This window comes from Canis lupus, chromosome 16, assembly GCF_011100685.1.
Source record: "Canis lupus familiaris isolate Mischka breed German Shepherd chromosome 16, alternate assembly UU_Cfam_GSD_1.0, whole genome shotgun sequence".
Lineage (NCBI taxonomy): Eukaryota > Metazoa > Chordata > Mammalia > Carnivora > Canidae > Canis > Canis lupus.
In genome coordinates, this window is record NC_049237.1 from 54,279,147 (window position 1) to 54,297,195 (window position 18,049).

Consider the following 18,049-nt stretch of genomic DNA (forward strand, 5'->3'; position numbering starts at 1 on the left):
TTTTGCGTGTAAACTATTTTCTGTTAAGGCGGCAATCCCTCACTTTCAGAAATGGGAGAAAACTTACCTTGTATAAATTAAGCTTGTTTTACTCTGATTTTACAGAATCTGCCCTTGGCTAACCAGCTCTATGCCAGCACCAATGGCTGCATATAATGAGTGTTTGCTACTGTTGTGGGGATGATTTAGAAAGTGCATTGTTAGACACACATCTGCACAAACACACACCACGAACTATGACTTTTTTAATTCTAAACTATAGAATGAAACCACAACCTCACATTGACGTCAAGGCACAATTTGCCTTCTCTCATGAACGTACAAATTATTTTAGCACACATTTGAATCCCCTGGCTGCCCTTCCCTGTTTTCTCATTTATTGCCCAGCTATACATTTTGGAAACCGAGATGGAGATTTTTTTTTTTTAATTAAGTGAGAAAATAAAAATTCATCATTGCTTGAGTACAAAATGCCTCCAGTTCCTGGTAGGCTAATGGGGAGGATTATTGTTGTTACAGTTCAACAAACATGCCACTTTGACATAACTAAAGGTGATTTCTCTTCAGCTGGTCCCGGGCAGGTGATGCCAAGCAAAACCAAACCAAAGAGAATGGCTGACATCTGCTGGATTATGAGAGAAATGAAAAGAAGAAGAAATTCAAGTATATAAATGCTCACAGTTACCCAGTCTGGAATCCGTCCATGTCTACAATCTGTAACCTAACAAGGTTGGTATGAATCCTCAGGAATAAGAGGGTAATGCAGCGTTTGGGGAGGGAGACGCCTTGTGCTTCTGAGATGCCACACGATGGGAGGTCCAATCAGGTGCCTCCGATCCAGAGCAGTCACGGGATCTCCAAAAACACCAGGTTTTGTGGCCTGCAACTTCCTGTAAATCACTGTTGATTTCTCTTACCCATGGGTTCCCATCAGCGTGACTCTGTCCAGTGTGTGCAATCAATCGAATGAGCTTTGCAATTCTAGGACCAAGAAATTAATCAAAAGCAATCATTAGAATGGTCACAACACAACTTCGCTCCCCACTGGGCAGATCCCTGACCTCAGACTTTGTTCATCCACTGCTTAGATTGGACTTTTAAACTCACTTTCCACTTTAAAAACCATTTCTTAATGAAGTCAAGGGGTGGCTGTTGAAAGGCTACCGTGTTATTTCACTTCGGCTGCACTACAGTTCCAAGAAGCAGGTATCTGAAATTTTTTTTTTTAAGATTTTATTTTATTTATCCATGAGAAACACAGAGAGAGAGGCAGAGACACAGGCAGAGGGTGAAGCAGGCTCCACGCAGGGAGTCTGATGAGGGACTCGATCCCAGGTCCCTGGGATCACACCCTGAGCCAAAGGCAGATGCTCGACCACTGAGCCACCCGGGTGCCCCTAGGTATCTGAATTTAACTTCTTTTACAGAGAAGCAGAGTCAGAGAGGTACGGTACCTTGTCCATGGCTACACAGGTGTGAGTGAAGGAGCTGCAGTAACTCTTCAGTGCTTCCCGTCGGCGGCCTCTTTCACTGTACACAGTGACTCTGGGGCCATGGCACATTTGTACCTCCAGCCCAGAACCATTCCATGCCACTTTTCAACTGTGCGACTCTTATTAAATAGGAATTGTCTTTCATGAATAAATAAAATCTTTAAAAAAAAAAAAAAAAGGAATTGCCCACAAACACTGACTAGCGACTCTGATTCCTTACTCATAATCTGGTTCTGCATTTGGACACTGTCTATAAGCAAGCATTTTGCAAAGAGCTGCAGACCAGTGGGATTGTACAAACAAGAGGTCAGGAGAGCCCATCTTTCCTTCCTCTCCCGAGTACCCTTTAAAATGTGCTCCGGGGGCACCTGGGTGGCTCAGGTCGTGATCCTGGGGTCCTGAGATTGAGTCCCACATCGGGCTCCCCACAGGGAGGCTGCTTCTCCCTCCGCCTGTGTCTCTGCCTTGCTCTCCGAGTCTCTCATGAATAAATAAATAAAATCTAAAATGTGCTCTGCATCCTCAGTTGCTTTGCTTGTACAGTGATTGAGATGGATTAGGTCGTTCCTAAGATTTCTTGCAGCTGTGTACTCACAGCAAAGAAAAACAGGCGAAGTTGCCAGGTTCCTTATTATTCTGGAATCACACACTCAGAGAATCAGTAGATATCAAATTCCCCATTCAGTAATTGAATGAGATGCTATTTATTGTTCAGAATTTTTGTCATAATGTCTTTTGACATTTGAAGTGAAACGAAGTACTCAGAGGTAGTCTATTTTTACATATAAATAAAGCCACTCAAGAGGTTTGTTTTCCCGCCTGGTAAAAAATTTTGAAAAAATGGAGCCCCTAGTCTTTCAGTGGTTTGAAAAGGTGTATTTCACCCTGAAAGGAAAATAGCTGTGATCAGAACTTACAACACATGTAAAGATGAACAAAAATTGTGTTTTACGACAAAAAGATCATTTCTATAAATTGCAACAAAAATATCACATAAAATAGACCCATCATATCAGCTCTTAGAAAGTAATCAGTGTTTTCAAATTTCCAGGGGCTAAAATTGTGATTATTTCACCTCCAAAATGGGTAACAGTGGTCTGGACATCGTTTTGATATTAATGTAGAAGAAAAAAGTAACACAATGTAAATGTCGTCTATAATTAGTCAAATTCCTGCTTTGAAATATACAGCAGGTTGAATCTTGAACTCAAATAGTACCATCTAGTGGAAATGAACCAAAAATGCTAGTGCCTCGCAATACCTAATCCAGTGGTCAAGGATTGGAGGGAATGTCCATGCAATCTGTGGATCTGGGGGGACCAAAGATGTTATTTGCTTAAGAATAACTTAAACTCATTTACAAAATATACTGAACAAACTGAATGTTATGAAAACATAAATGTCTGTGAGCTTATTCTTAACACCCAATCATCACACAAGATAATAATAAATGTTCTCACAAAGGATTAAATTTTATGTGTGTCTGAATACAAACATATATTATGTATACATATGTATATTTGTGTGTGTGTAATATATACATTCATTATTCGATATATTTATTCATATATATTCATTCATTCATTTGCAATTGTTCGTAGGGTTTCTCTTATTCTCTATTTCTGCCGCTGTACGTTCATCCACGGCAGTCTTGAACAAACCCCGGTGCTTGGTTTAATCTTCCGTGCACCGACAGATCACTGAACCCAGCATTACAGTCGCCTTCCTCTTTCTTGCTATTGCTACCACGTTGCTTTCTGAATCACCCAGGTCCCCTGGCTCCCACTGCCCTCACTTCCCTATGCTTACATCCCTGCTACTGTATTCAAAAAAAGTCCCTCTTGGGGACGCCTGGGTGGCTCACTGGTTGAGCATCTGCCTTTGGCCCAGAGCCTGATCCTGGAGACCCGGGATCGAGTCCCACATCGGGCTCCCCGCACGGAGCCTGCTTCTCCCTCTGCCTGTGTCTCTGCCTCTCTCTCTCTGTGTCTCTCATGAATAAATAAAATCTTTAAAAAAAAAAAAAGTCTCCTCTTACACAATGTAGTTCTCCAATTCACTTCCAAGCTCATCTGGGAAGTGCTAAGACCAAATTTGTGAAGATAAATAACCAGCTTCTTGATAAAAATGGCACCAGAAAGAGCAGCCGCTACAGGAACAAAGAAAAATGTTCACTATCCCTGAGAGCAACCACGGCCAAGGTTAGAGAGAATATGGATCTAGGGGAGTTTCAGACCTGAAAGGTATACTAATAAATAACTTTGTACTGTTCTCCAGGTATAGATTTCAAATAATTCTCCTATTCTGATAAGACTCAGAGCCCTTTCCACTCTGTTGGATGATAAGTAAAAAATAAAATACGTATTGTTATTCAGCAACTGAAACTTGGGAATAATTTGTATTTCAGCATAACGCAGACAACGCTGATGGAAACAAAGAGTTAGTTGAATGTAAAATAAATAAGGCAACTCGTAAATCCACTTACCCGGGGAAACAGAAGTACATCTTAATGTGCTGAAAGCAACTTAGATCGTGGAATCGCTACCTTTCCTGGGGAGACTGTCTGTTGAGTGTGCCCGTGGTTTTTCTGACACATTGATTGAACAAAGGTCCCAGAGTCAACGGATATCTGACCCCTCTGACCTCGCATTCCTGCCTTGCTTCATCATGTATCTGCGACCATATTTCTGCTTGATAATTAAGACAAATATTCTCAAAGGAGTACCCTCCTCCCAGCATGTGTGTCCAGTGGTGGGGGATCTCAAAAGGGCCAGGTTGCTCTTTCAACCTTCTGTTGAGTAGAGTCACCTTTGTTTCTTTGGGTGGGTGTGAGGGGTGCTTATCGGGACTGGAGGACATGCGTCCCCTGGGAACAAAAGACCTTTAGGGCGGCACAGCCTAAGTCTCGAGAACAGAGATGCGAAGGACAAGAAGGGCCAGTGGCTCATTGGTGTAAATGTGTCAGATCACTCCCAGCTTCCTCTTCATTCCTAGATCCCGACTACGGCCGTGAGAAGCAGCACTGAGCGCTGGTTCTGAGTATACGTTGCATCCTACCAGGAAGTACCACCAACTCGCAAATGGTATATGCCAGGTGGCTCTACGAATTAGTCTTCAGAAAGCCATTCCCCTCTTATAAATGACCAGCTGTTCTGGATAGACATACTTTATTCCACAAGAATCGGCCTTACTTCTTATGCCCTGGAGTAATTCCCTCATTCAGAAATAGTGTCATAAATGATACGAAGGCTGTGAACTATGCATTCAGAAAATTCACAGCTGGTGCCAACATGCAAACCTGTATTCAAAATAAGTTTCCATTCCAGTCATGGCAAATCCCTGCTTTCTTTACAGTAGAAGTGATCCACTATAACCAAGCGACCCCTGGGTGATGGGCTTGCCTCCGTCCTCCTTGAGCATGATGCCACACTGGGGACCGTGCTTGGGTCAACGCTACTGGCGCTCTGAGTAATACACGGTGGTAGTAGCCGCCTCTCGTTTGGCAAGCACAAGGGATCTTTGAGGTTGAACCCCTGCAAAACCAGCATCCTTGCTAACGTGGCCACTTTGTCCTGAACCCATTGAACAAGAACAGGAGAAGGTGAAGACAGACAGAACGAGCATCTATAGGACAAGTCATCCTTCACACTTGCTCACGTCTTCACTGAGAGCCCTTCGGCGAGCATGTTCTTGAGTCACTGATGTTTCCACATCCTCTGCACATTCCTGGGTGTCCTTCCCCATGGCCTTCCCCAAGCTTACTTGTCATCTGTTTTCCAATTTTACTTCTTCCACATGCTGATTAGCCAACCAAACCGTAAGCAGGTCCCCCAGGATTGGTGTAGATCCATACCTCTTGCATTTTCTGTCCAAGGAGAGGGGATCAGGAGACACACTACTTAAACATCAGGTCACTGAGATGTCCTCCTCCCTGAAGGCCATCTCCAAGTACTATGATACTACAAGCCTATCCCTCCTGACTAATGCCACAATGTCACGTAACGCCATCTATGAACGAAGTTCAATTTTTTTTCCCACGGATAACTCAATATTAGGTCACAGACATGGATTGAGGAAGGGATGAATGGCAATGAGTTTATTAGTTCATTCAGGGCTTTTCTGATCCCATATAATCCCTTCAGTTTAATGTTGGAGAACCGTAATGATTTGAAAAGTTAGAGGATCACAAAAAAAAACTTATTTTATGATGTGCCTCGCAAATCTCAGAGTTGCCTAGTATTTCAAAACCCGATGGTAAGCCAAGAATTATTCTCAAAAGAATATTTACTCTCTGAAGAGAGAGTAGTTTTGCTCCAAAACCCGGGGGGGGGGTGGCATTCACCCCGATTCACCTACCAGAGCCCACCACGGGCTCCAGACAGTACTCCAACCGGAGGCGGACCCTACAGCATCACTGCATCCAGCAGGATGTTGGCAGAACTGCTTGCACAGCAAACTGAGCAAACTGAAGGATCTTCTTTTATTCCTGGGCCACATTCAAGGCTTTCAACCTTTGACTTATTGGTCTATTGAGTATTTAGATGGGAGCAGCACCTAAATATGGTGTATGCTGCCTCCTAAACCAAACGTGTCCAAGAAGAAAGGTTGCTTTCACAGCGGTAGTGGGTCCAAGGGGCTGCCACTTGCCTTTCACCTTAAAGGCAGAGGTATCATCATGACCCAGACTTCTGAATCCCGGGACACCTCACCATAGTGGCAGGTCCCAGAAATCGGTGGGGAGAAAGCTGGCCCCCTCTGATATGCATGTGTATGAAGAGGCTATCTGGCTCACACAATTCTAGCAACATAATGTCACCAAAGTACTAACTCAGTATTATCCATTTCGTAAGATAGTGGGAGAGCAGACTCCCTGCTGACCAAATTATAGCAGAGGGGAGACAAAAAACACTGATGCCCTGAGGCAAGAGAGTAAAACTCACTGTAGTGTAAAAACAAACTTCTGGCATTCTCTGCTTATTGGGAAAAAGAGAAAGAGGGAAAAAATGCATTTCCCAGATCAATGGCTCCATAGAAGTTGCCAAGGGCTGCATTTCTGCTCCAGCAAAGAGATACCTGCATGTCTTTTATTTCCCATCACGTTGAACCAGGTACTCGCAGAGGCTCTCCTGTGGCAGTACAGCTGCATCCTAGATAAAGTGAAACAAATGCAAGTTTAATGCATTCCTAGCCCGTAAGAAAATATAAGATAGCTCCAGGGGCGCCTGAGTGGCTCAGTCGGTTGAGCGTCTGCCTTCGGCTCAGGTCATGATCCCAGGGTCCTGGGATCGAGCCCCGTGTTGGGTTCCCTGCTCAGTGGGGAGCCTGTTTCTCTCTCTCCCTCTGTTCCCCCTCTCCCCCCACCTCGTGCTTGCTTTCTCTCAAATAAATAAATAAAATCTTTAAGGAATAAAAAACAAAGTTGGAATCTAGAGGCTGAGCCCTGGGCCCCCAGAAAGGGGAAGGGAGAAAACCTGGAACTCCTGCGTTAAGCCACAAGCCTTGAACACACCTTAGAAGGCCCCGGGTCAGAACAGCAAGCACAGTCCAGGCAGACGGAAATACTAATCCCAGCTGGGGGGGGAGGGTCACCAACTGAGGTGTTCAGTGTCTTTACAGAGTAAGTCCAACCAGAAACTGAAAACAAAACAAAAGGAAGCAGACCACCAACATACAAGGAAGGAAATACCATGAGTGAGGGTCAACGGAAAAACAAATTAGTCTCCAGATATTACTTTTCAGACTCAAAAAATGTAAAATAACAATGTACAGAATATTTATAAATAAGAGATGGAATTAAATAAATGAACAAGGACCAAGAGAGTTTTAAAAGGGTCCTGGAAGGAGTACCTGGGAGGTTCACTTAAAGAAATCGGACAGGACTCTTGATTTCAGCTCAGGTCGTGATCTCCGGGTCCTGGGATCGAGCCCCGCATCCGGCTCTGTGCTCAACGTGGAGCCTGCTTCTCCCTTTCTCTCTCCCTCTGTGCTCTCCCTCTCTCTCTCACTCTCTCCAATAAATAAATGAATAAATATCTTTTAAAAAAGATAAAATGATTAGACCAGCAGATATAGTCTCAGAAGCTAAAAGACAAGGCGGAAGGTAGAGAAATACTTAGCTTAGGGTGTTAGGGTCACTTCCAGAAAACACCACAGACTGGATGTCTTACAAATACAGAGGATTTATTTCTCAGAGTTCTGGAGGCTGGAAGTCTGAGATCGGGGCCCCCTTGCAGGTAGCAACCTCACGTGGCAGTGGGGTCACGGGGGCACCCATCTCATTCACAGGACTCTGGCCTCGTGACCTACTCACCTGCAGGCCCCACCGAACACCGTCACCTGGGGGCTGGGATTCCAACGTAAGAATTCAGCCTATGGCAAATAATCTTTACCGTGTTGGGAGAAAATAACAGTCAGCCTGGAACCAATCACCCTGCAGCACTTTTCAACCACACAGAAAAAAACAACGTATTTTTTTGATGAATAAAAACTAAGAGCGAGCGTTGCCAACATCAGCCCTTTATCAAAAAGAACGTTGAACAGACCGACTTCAGAATGATGGGAAAGGCACGAAGTGATGGTCAGTGGAGAAATTGGTAACTATGTCAGTAAATCCGAACAAAGCTGTTTGTAGTGATGACGTCAGAGTGATATCACATTTATGTTATTAAATTCAAAAGAAATAGGATGGACAGCGGTTGCATGTAGGCCCCAAGCAGGTGAATGTGGCTAGTGTTCATGGGCCCGCACACACCTGCCAGCTCTACCAGAGGCCGGGAATGCAGCAATGGACGGAGACAAACCTCCCGGTGCTCACCGAGCTCACATTTCTTTAGACTTTACATGCCTCAGTGTTCATTTAAGTATCATGAAAAAAAAAAAAAAGTATCATGAAGAATTTGTTACATGCGCTTGGTAACATTTCACGGTTTCCGTGACTTTTTAAAAATCAATGAATTAAAAATTAAATAAAATGAGCACCGGGTGTGGTACACTAAATGTTTTAACTAAAAATCAAATACAACTAAAGGGCTCAATCGTTTGAAAATAAAACGAGGGCAGCCCAGGTGGCTCAGTGGTTGAGTGTCTGCCTGCAGCCGAGGACGTGATCCTGAAGACCCGGGATCGAGTCCCACATCAGGCTCCTGACATGGAGCCTACTTCTCCCTCTGCCTGTGTCTCTGCCTCTCTCTCTCTCTCTCTCTCTCTCTCTCTGTATGTCTCATGAATAAATAAATAAAATCTTAAAAAAAAAAGAGGGGAAAAAAGATAACAGTAGAAAATAAGCAGAGATCATATGCCACGTACAGAGAAGAGAGAATAAGTTCAAATAAATTGGCATTCCTTTAACCATGAATGAAAAGATACAGATGTTGAGACTGGATTATTAAAAGCCTGGGTAGCTTAGTGGTTGAGCTCCTGCCTTCAGCCCAGGGCATGATCCTGGAGTCCTGGGATCGAGTCCCACGTTGGGCTCCCTGCATGGAGCCTGCTTGTCTCTCTCTCTCTCGTGTCTCGCATGAATAAATAAATAAAATCTTTAAAAGAAAATAAAATAAATAAAACCTGTCTTTATGCTATTCAAACGAGATTATCTCTAAAACATAAGAACCTGAAAAGGATGAAGGCGAAATGCTTGCACGCTCTCTACTGTAGGGCCACAGGGTCGTTCAGATTGCCCAGAACTTCATACCGTTAGTGGGTTTGCTTTTCATAGAATTTTCGATGACCTCTTATTTTTGTCCTTGGTTTTCTTAGGGCCAGGGAGGGGCAGGGGGAGAGAAGGAACCTTCATCAGGCTCCACAGTCAGTGCAGACCCGGATGGGGAGCTCAATCCCACCACTTGAGACCGTGACCTGAGCTGAAACCCAGAGTCGACCTTACCCGACTGGGCCACCGGGCACCCGCCTCCTTTCAGGGAAGGGGGGGCATTTACTGGCAGCAGGGACACCCATGTGATAAGACAGATCTAACTCTGCAAGTACCTCTCAGGACAGACGTGCCCTGTTTTTCCAAGACACTGGTTCTTGAGGCTCCTCTCAGTTCATGAGCTTAGACATTCTCTTACCTCAACACTCTGGAAAGATTTTAGCAATTTCTTTTTTTTAAAAAAAGATTTTATTTCTTTATTTATTCATGAGAGACACACAGAGAGAGAGAGGGGGGCAGAGACACAGGCAGAGGGAGAAGCAGGCTCCGTGCAGGGAGCCCGACGTGGGGCTCGATCCCAGGACCCCGGGGTCATGACCTGAGCCAATGGCAGGCGCTAAGCCGCTGAGCCACCCCAGATTTTAGCAATTTCTATGCGAGGTAAGACCGTGAACTGACAGGTGCGCGGTCTTGGGTGACTTCAGCGCCTCGGGTTGGAAGCTGGGAGCCTGCGGCCGCTCCGTGCGGTCCCCGAGCGCGTCGCCAGGGGGCGCCGGAGCTCCAGGAATGTGCAAGGGCCGCGCCGGCCCAGAAGCGTCCGAGGCTCAGGTGAACCGGGGCGCCTGAGGGTGGGGTCTGCGCGGAGCACAGCGCCCCGAGGCCCCGAGAGACCCTGTAACGTCACTGCGTTTCCCCGTAGAGGAGACCTTCCCGGATCCCGAGACTCGGGCGCTGGGCGACTGCGCGGGCGGCTGCCTCCCGCTGGGTGGTGATCCCGGGCTCTGGGCTCCCGCCCCACGTCGGGCTCCCCGCTCGGCTGGGAGTCCTCCCTCTCCTCCCCGCTGTGCTCGCTCTGCTCCAAATGAATGAACAGAATCTTAGAAAAAAAATTAAGAAACTTGGAAAACTATACCCTCTCCCCCCTGCTTGTTCTCACGCTCTCTGTACCAAATAAATGAATAAAATCTTTTTTAAAAAATTAAGAAACTGGGATCCCTGGGTGGCGCAGCGGTTTGGCGCCTGCCTGTGGCCCAGGCACAGGAGACCTGGAGACCCGGGATCGAATCCCGCGTCGGGCTCCCTGCATGGAGCCTGCTTCTCCCTCTGCCTGTGTCTCTGCCTCTCTTTCTCTCTGTGTCTCTCATTAATAAATAAAATCTTAAAAAAAAAAAAAAATAAGGGAAGGGCGACTGGAACCTGTTTTTTACATACTTTTTATTTTGTTTTTTTTTCATACTTTTTATTTTGAAATCATCTGAATGCATTACCTATTAAAAATAAAATCTGGGATCCCTGGGTGGCGCAGCGGTTTGGCGCCTGCCTGTGGCCCAGGGCCCGATCCTGGAGACCCGGGATCGAATCCCGCGTCGTGCTCCCTGCATGGAGCCTGCTTCTCCCTCTGCCTGTGTCTCTGCCTCTCTCTCTCTCTCTCTCTCTGTGACTATCGTAAATAAAAAAAAATAAAAATAAAAAAAATTAAGAAACTTGGAAAAGTATACCCTCTCCTCCCTGCTTGTTCTCACTTTCTCTGCACCAAAAAAATGAAAGAATAGAATCTTAAAAAAAAAAAAATTAAGAAACTTGGAAAACTATACCCTCTCCCCCCTGCTTGTTCTCACTTTCTCTGCACCAAATAGATGAAATCCTAAATAAATAAATAAATAAATACATAAATAAATAAATACATAAATAAATAAATAAAAACTTGGAAAACTCTATCAGTGAAAATTACTTCCCTGTGCAGTGACTTTAGAGGTTACAGTGAATAAAAATATTTCATTTATCTAGAAAATTCTTCTCGGGTGCCATCTCACTAAACAGTTCAGTGAAACAGCAATGCACTGGATGCATTGGTCTCTTTCTATGAGACTTTGTCAAGCTTGTAGGGCCTGCATTTCTTCTGCTGACAGCCCCGTAAGGTGTTACCCTGAGGCAAAACTGGGCGAGGGTGCATACGTGGGACTTCTTGTGCTAGCACCGAACCCTGAATATACTAGTTTTCCTGATACATAGGAACTAAGAAGTGTGATTTATCTACTAGGCACCGTAAAAGCCTAACAAGGATCACTAATAATAGAACAATTATAACTACACCATAATAACTGTGAATGTGTGCACGCTCTCGCTCTCTCTCGCCCTCTCTCTCTCTCCCACTGCAACGTCTTATTTTACTGTCCTCATCCCCCTTGTGAGATAAAATACCTACCTGAGGTGAGGGAGGAAAGTGATGTCAGCATCATGACATCAGTGTTATGACGTCAGGGTCAGGATGTCAAGGTAATGACATAGCGCTGGGCCGCCACTGACATTCTGATGCTGCAGAAGTTGGAGCCTCTGCTTCAGAATCAAGGTTGCTGGGTGGGCGACAAAAATCCTCCTGGATGAGGATAAAAAAAAAAAATCTACTGATTCTTTTTCTTTTTCTTTTTTTAGAGACGGAGGAGGGGGGCGGTGAGAGAGGAAGTGACAGAGAATCTTAAGCAGGCTCCAAACCCCATGCAGAGCTCAAGGGGAGCTCGATCTCATGACCCTGAGGTCATGACTGAGCTGAAATCAAGAGTTGGTGACTTAACCAACCGAGCCACCCCGGTGCCCCACCACTGATTTGCTAATTGCTAAGGATGAGCACCGGGAAGCTTTTACAACCTGTAGCAGTTATAGCTTTGTTTCACCGTCAGAAAGATTATGGAGGGTTTTAATAAGGTTGTGCAAATAAATATTTAGAACTTGATGGAAAATTGGTTCGATTGAATTTATTGATGTGATACAATCAAGTGTGAAGAGCCGGTGGTTTGTGAACTATCGATTTTGGGTTGTAAATCAGAATTCACATGACATAGATGTGCTTCAGGCTCCTCATCTCTTAGTTTCCTGATGAGGTTTCTGACGTGTTAGGGTGACCACGGCACCTCCTGGATGACAACCCGTGGTGTTGGAGGATTCTGAGTTTCCTCTGCAATCCTAATACCAAGGACAGTGTGGGACTTTCTGAGTCCTGTGCTCCCAGAAGGAAGCAGTGGTTAAGAAATCTCACTACCGGGGCTCCTGGGTGGCTCAGTAGGGTAAGCAGTCAACTCTTGGTGTTGGCTCAGGTCATGATCCCACCGTGGTAAGACCAAGCCCTACACTGGGCTCTGCACTTAGCACAGTTGGCTTGAGATTCTCTCTCCCTGCCACTCGTGCTCTCTATCTCAAAATAAAAAAAATAAAATAAAAATAAAAAGAGGAAGAGGAAGAAGTAAAAATAAAGAAATCTCACTACTTTTGAAGTTCTGAGGAGCAGCAACTTCAAGGGATCACCTCCCCACACATTCCAAGAACTAAAGGCTTCCAGCTTCCTAATGACTTCCTTGCTTACCTCTCTAACTCTCCTAGCCTTCTTCCTTTTCCTCGAGACAATTTTCTGCAGAAATAAATGTTCTCACAATCGCAAGGGCCAGAAGAAAATCATCTCCTTCACTGACTGGTGCATTTTGTCTTGCATACCCACTTCCAGCCAAAGTTTTATGTCTTGATCTTTTTTTTTTTTTTTTTTTTTTTTTTTTCCTGGTTCTGTTTATTTCAGGTGGTTATAGTAAGGGCAAGTTTTTCCATACTTTTCATGGTCATTAATAAGTTGACTGAGCTAAGAAAGTGGTCTTTTTCCATTTTTTACTAGAAAACATGGGTGCAGACTCACCGATTTGCATTTAGTGAAATAACTACCTAACTTGTTCTATAATTATATGTAAGAGAAAAAAAAAAGTCTCTTTGCTGAGACACTTTAAAGCCTCTAAGGATTCAGCTCTGTTCCCTTAACTCAGCCACATGCCTGACATTTCATAGAAATAATGAAAACCTGCTATATGCCAAGAGTGCTAGAAGGTCCTTTCCCCACAGGTCTTTCCTCACAGCAATTCTGAAAGAAAGCTATGATCATTCCCGTGTTTCTGAGGACACAGCACAGCCTGTATGAAGGAGCATTCAAGCTCTGGCGCAGATGCAGGGTTTGAGTATTGGCTTTATCACTAAACACCCTCATGATCTCGGGCAAGTTGCTCATCTATCTCATTTCCTTCTCCTTACAATGCGAAGGATGATAGCATCTCCCTCTTAGAGTTGTTATGAGCTCATTTAGCAGGGAGTTGAATATGTGCAAAACATGCATACTAATGCCAGTACATACAACTCAGTCAACATCAGACATGATGTGGGGGCAGGCCAGTCTGTTATGAAAGTGACTGTAGGGACACCTGGGTGGCTCAGCAGTTCAGTGTATGCCTTTGGCTCAGGGTGTGATCCCAGTTCAGGGATCGAGTCCCACATCAGGCTCCCTGATGGGGAGGAGCCTGCTTCTCTCTCTGCCTATGTCTCTGCCTCTCTGTGTCTTTCATGAATAAATAAAATCTTAAAAAAAAGTGACTGTAACTTACCCAAGTTCACATACCTAGAAGGTGACAGAACCAGAATCCACACCCAGATATCTCTGGCTTCAAAGCTGGTAACCCTTGGGACGCCTGGGTGGCTCAGCGGTTGAGCATCTATCTGCCTTGGACTCAGGGCATGATCCCGGGGTCCTGGGATCCAGTCCTGCATCAGGCTCCCTGTAGGGAGACTAAATCTCCCTCTGCCTGTGTCTCTGCCTCTCTCTGTCTCTCATGAATAAATAAATAAAATCTTTAAAAAATAATTTTAAAAAAGCTGGTAACTCAGCCCCGCAGAAGATGAGTTTTCCAGAAAAATTTTATGCACATATTTGACTGCATAGAAGTGTGGTAGAGTTACCAGTAAAAGACTTTTGAAAATAGGTATCTGTACTAATACCCAGTAGGACACATTTTACTGGGGAAAAGGAATGTAAATATTTTAAGAAGAAAAAAAGAATGATAACATTTTTAATATTAAGGAAGGATTTGTTCATTAGATAACAAACGGTTATGACTATCAATCATTAGGGTCTTTCTATTCCTATACTTGACACATTTAGATACATTCCTTAATGTGAAACCTTATACTTAAAAATGTTAATATTTATGTCAAAATTACATCCTTTAGATTATTTTAACAAGATGAGAAATTCTAGTTGTCTAATAATATTTACCATTCTCGTCTTCCCCCCCCCCAAAAAAAATCTTTTACATGTTATGCAAGCAAAAATCTTTGGACATGTCTCTCCTGGAAAAACACAGACATACCCACTAGGCCACCTGTGTAAGAATACTCACAGTAAACCGTCCATCAACAGTAGAACACATAAAGAAATTCTGCAGACTATGGATTGTCATGTATTACTGTATTATAATTATCACTACACAACGAAAATGCATAAACTATAGCTTCCCACAAAAACACTCATGAATCTCTCAAATTTACTGCCGAGCCAAAGCAGCAAGACACAAAAACTTGCTTTGGTAAGATTCACTTATGTTCATAACCAAGCAAAACTAAACTATATTGCTTAGGGATGTGCGATAAATTATGTCATTACTCCCAAGAACTCCCTCCCTCTTCCCCATAAGAGGATCATGAAGTACACGAGACTTGCACTATTTCCTTATTGAATTGACATTTCGCCCTTTTGAGTTTGGGTCAAAAGCTTTGCCATGTGCCACTCTTGAGCCATTTAAATGAGTAGACACGATGCTTGTCACATTCAATCGGAGGCTCCAAGAGGCATTGAGCATTTCTCCCTGTTCTGCTCTTGGCTGTTTCAAAAGGAAGTGTTCTTTTTAATTTGGATTCTGGAAGGAAGGCACATGAGGAGTATATCCTAGGCCAAACCACAAACCCTCATCAATACGAGAAATACAGGTTTGGCTTTGTTAGCCACTGAGCTCCTGCTGTTGCTGACAGCGGAACTGCTCATAATGCTGCTGCTCATATGATGCAACACAAGTGGGAGAATTTTCAAGGAAAGCGAGAAAAGGACACAAAAATGAAGGCAGTGGAGAGAGTTGTGATCCAGAAGAGGTAGGGGAGGGCGGCTTGGGGTAGTGGTTACAGAGGCGCACACTGTGTGATTATTCATTGGACTATATACAAATATTTTGTGCACTTTTCTGTGATCCTTTTCTCCAACTGGAAATGTAAGACAGGCAAAAGATTTTATAAACTTCTAAGAATTTGTCCTCTGCCCAACCGTTTCAAATGTAAGTTACTCCCGACCCCTATCCTATCTTCCATTATTTAATATTAAGCATTATCATCGAGCAACACTACTAGGAGGTACCTGTGTAAGCGAGTAACGAAGTTACCCATCAGACTCATTTTCTGGCTTTACATGAATTCATCCAATAAACATGTATTCAAGTCCCATTATGTGGAGATATGGATAAAACAAAACAAACAGAACCACCCCCCCATCTGTCGTATATGGACACTTGTATATAAGTGTGTATATACCCATCGGGGGGGGGGGCCACGAGAGCGATCAGTAATGATGCTGCCAAGTAAAAGGGCAACGAAGAACAAGAGTATAACGTTCAAGAGGGTAGTCAGGGGCGCCGATGGGATTGTGTATCAGAAAGATCTAGGGACTGGAGAGTAACAGAGGAAATAATCCAGGCAGAGGAATAAAGGAGAATGTGACCCTGCAACAGGAAGCTGCTTGGGGAGTTGGAGGACCAGCAAGGCAGTCGAGGGGGCCGAGTTGTGTGCGCGTTCTCCTGTGATGCGCTTCCAGTGAAGCAAACCCTGCTTGTGCTCCTTGTGGGGAAGCTACGGCATCCCAGCAGCTTCGAGGCTCTCAACTCGTTAAAACCACCTGACTCCCAGATGTCTCTTCCAGGTCCAAATGGCATGGACAACACTGGATCCCAGGCGGGCAAGAGCTTGGAGCAGCGTTCACTGGGAGATCTTTTGCGTATTCAAAGGACATCAAGTGATACAAACAGCAGCAACCAGGGGGAGAAAAGGAAATCCATGTGAACAGGGCTCTCCTTCACTGAAACTTAAAAAGTAAAAATTGCTCTGAATACTCCATAGATTAGATTTGTCAAGTAACTCTAAGGCCTGGTAAGGTGTTTTGAATCCTAACGCTTAAAACCTAATACGCTCACCTTCAGAAAATCCTGAATGCTTAGACACATGGCAAGATAGGCAAAAAAATATATATAAAATGTTCAGAAGAATGAATGGGTTCTTCCCAGTGTGGAATCAAGCAGGGCATGAGTCAGGCCACACTGGGGAGCATAAGCAAAATGGGATGGAAAACTAGCTCTGCAAGATTTATGCTCCTTGCCCAGCTCATAGTTGCTGTTTTGTTTTATTTAATATTTATTTTTTTATTTATTAATGAAAGACACAGAGAGAGAGAGGCAGAGACACAGGCAGAGGGAGAAGCAGGGAGCCAGACATGGGACTCGATCCTGGGACCCCAGGATCACACCCTGAGCCAAAGGCAGACCCTCAACCACTGAGCCACCCAGGTGCCCCTCACGGTTGTTTCTGATAAGTGACCCCCCCCCCCCCCCAAGAGAACACTCTTTCCCACTACACGTGGTCCTGCAATTAGTTCTCACCTCAGGATCTAGAACTTGGTGGTTATGTGTCACCTCTGGGCCAAGCTAACTAAGCAGGTAAGATTTCTCCACTTTTCCCAACCCTGACCAGCCAGGTAGAAGGGCTGCGCACCCAGGGATGGCAGTCCTGGGATGAGATGCACCTGGGTCCTCCAGTCACACCACACGGAAAGCTGCAGGACCACCACCTGGCTCCTCGCAGGTGCAAGAAATGAACTCTTATTTTCATTGAGCTACTCAAATTTGGATGTTTCTCTATTACAACAGCTGGTGTTACCTGAATATAGAGTTCTTGACGCTGAGCTGGGAGCAACGATCACGTAGTCATCAACCTCTCCCAACAGAATAGCATTTGTGAACTTTTAATAGCAGGTGAGCAGGCTTCCCACTCAGCATCATAGTCCCTGCTTGTCTCTGCATACGGAGTAGTGCAACAGTGAGGGAGTCATTTTTTTTAAAAGATTTTATTTACGTATGTATTTGAAGGAGAGCAAGAGAGCCAGCGTACAGAGGGAGGAGCAAGGGGCAGAGGGAGAGGGAGAAGCAGACTTCCCCCGAGGAGGGAGCCGGAGGCAGGGCTCCATTTCAGGGCCCTGGGATCATGACCTGAGCCCAAGGCAGACGCTCAACCGACTGAGCCACCCCGGCGCCCCAACAGTTAGGGGAGTCTTAAAAGTAGTGACAGAAGCTGCAGCAATGGTACAAGCCCTAAAACTTCTCAAACCCGCATAACTTGGGGGCGTCTTCTAACGGGATCTAGTTCCCCTGAGCACAAGACCTTGCTTCGGATCCCTCAGGACATCGTAGGATCCTCCTCTGGACTCACTGCCATCAACTTCTCTCGGGTGCTTTGCACTCCCGTCCTTTCCCAGGTAGGTTACAGCACTTCCAGGCCTCCTAGGGGAGGAGGGCACGGAGTGGGAGCCTTCAGAAGGAGCAGAGGCTTCGTCTCAGGTCCTTTATTACTCCTCCCAGACCCTATTTCCAACTCTACTCAGCAGACACAGCAGTGGGAGGTGTATCCACTACACATATTCCAAGGGGGAGAGGCCTCTTTGCTCTCATGGGAAAGAAGGGCCCAGTGACTTCACGCCTGGGGGCTCTTCAGGTACACCAGGGTGCACCCACGCAAGTGGTCATTTTCTTTGCGTAACTCATGAAACCAGGCAAGTTTGCTGAGCCCCTAATTC

General features: G+C 44.9%; 1 long non-coding RNA gene across 3 annotated transcripts; it reads right to left on the bottom strand.

Moving 5' to 3' along the window:
- Positions 1 to 217: 217 nt before the first annotated feature.
- Positions 218 to 8,664, bottom strand: LOC106559854. Of its 3 annotated transcripts, XR_005371684.1 has the most exons (6): positions 7,341 to 8,664; positions 7,003 to 7,127; positions 6,567 to 6,640; positions 3,979 to 5,358; positions 1,455 to 2,378; positions 218 to 981 (listed from the first exon to the last, which is right to left on the bottom strand). It is a non-coding gene; the product is annotated as an uncharacterized LOC106559854 (long non-coding RNA). The 3 variants fall into 3 exon arrangements; XR_005371686.1 differs by lacking the exon at positions 1,455 to 2,378; XR_005371685.1 differs by lacking the exons at positions 1,455 to 2,378; positions 3,979 to 5,358.
- Positions 8,665 to 18,049: the final 9,385 nt, after the last annotated feature.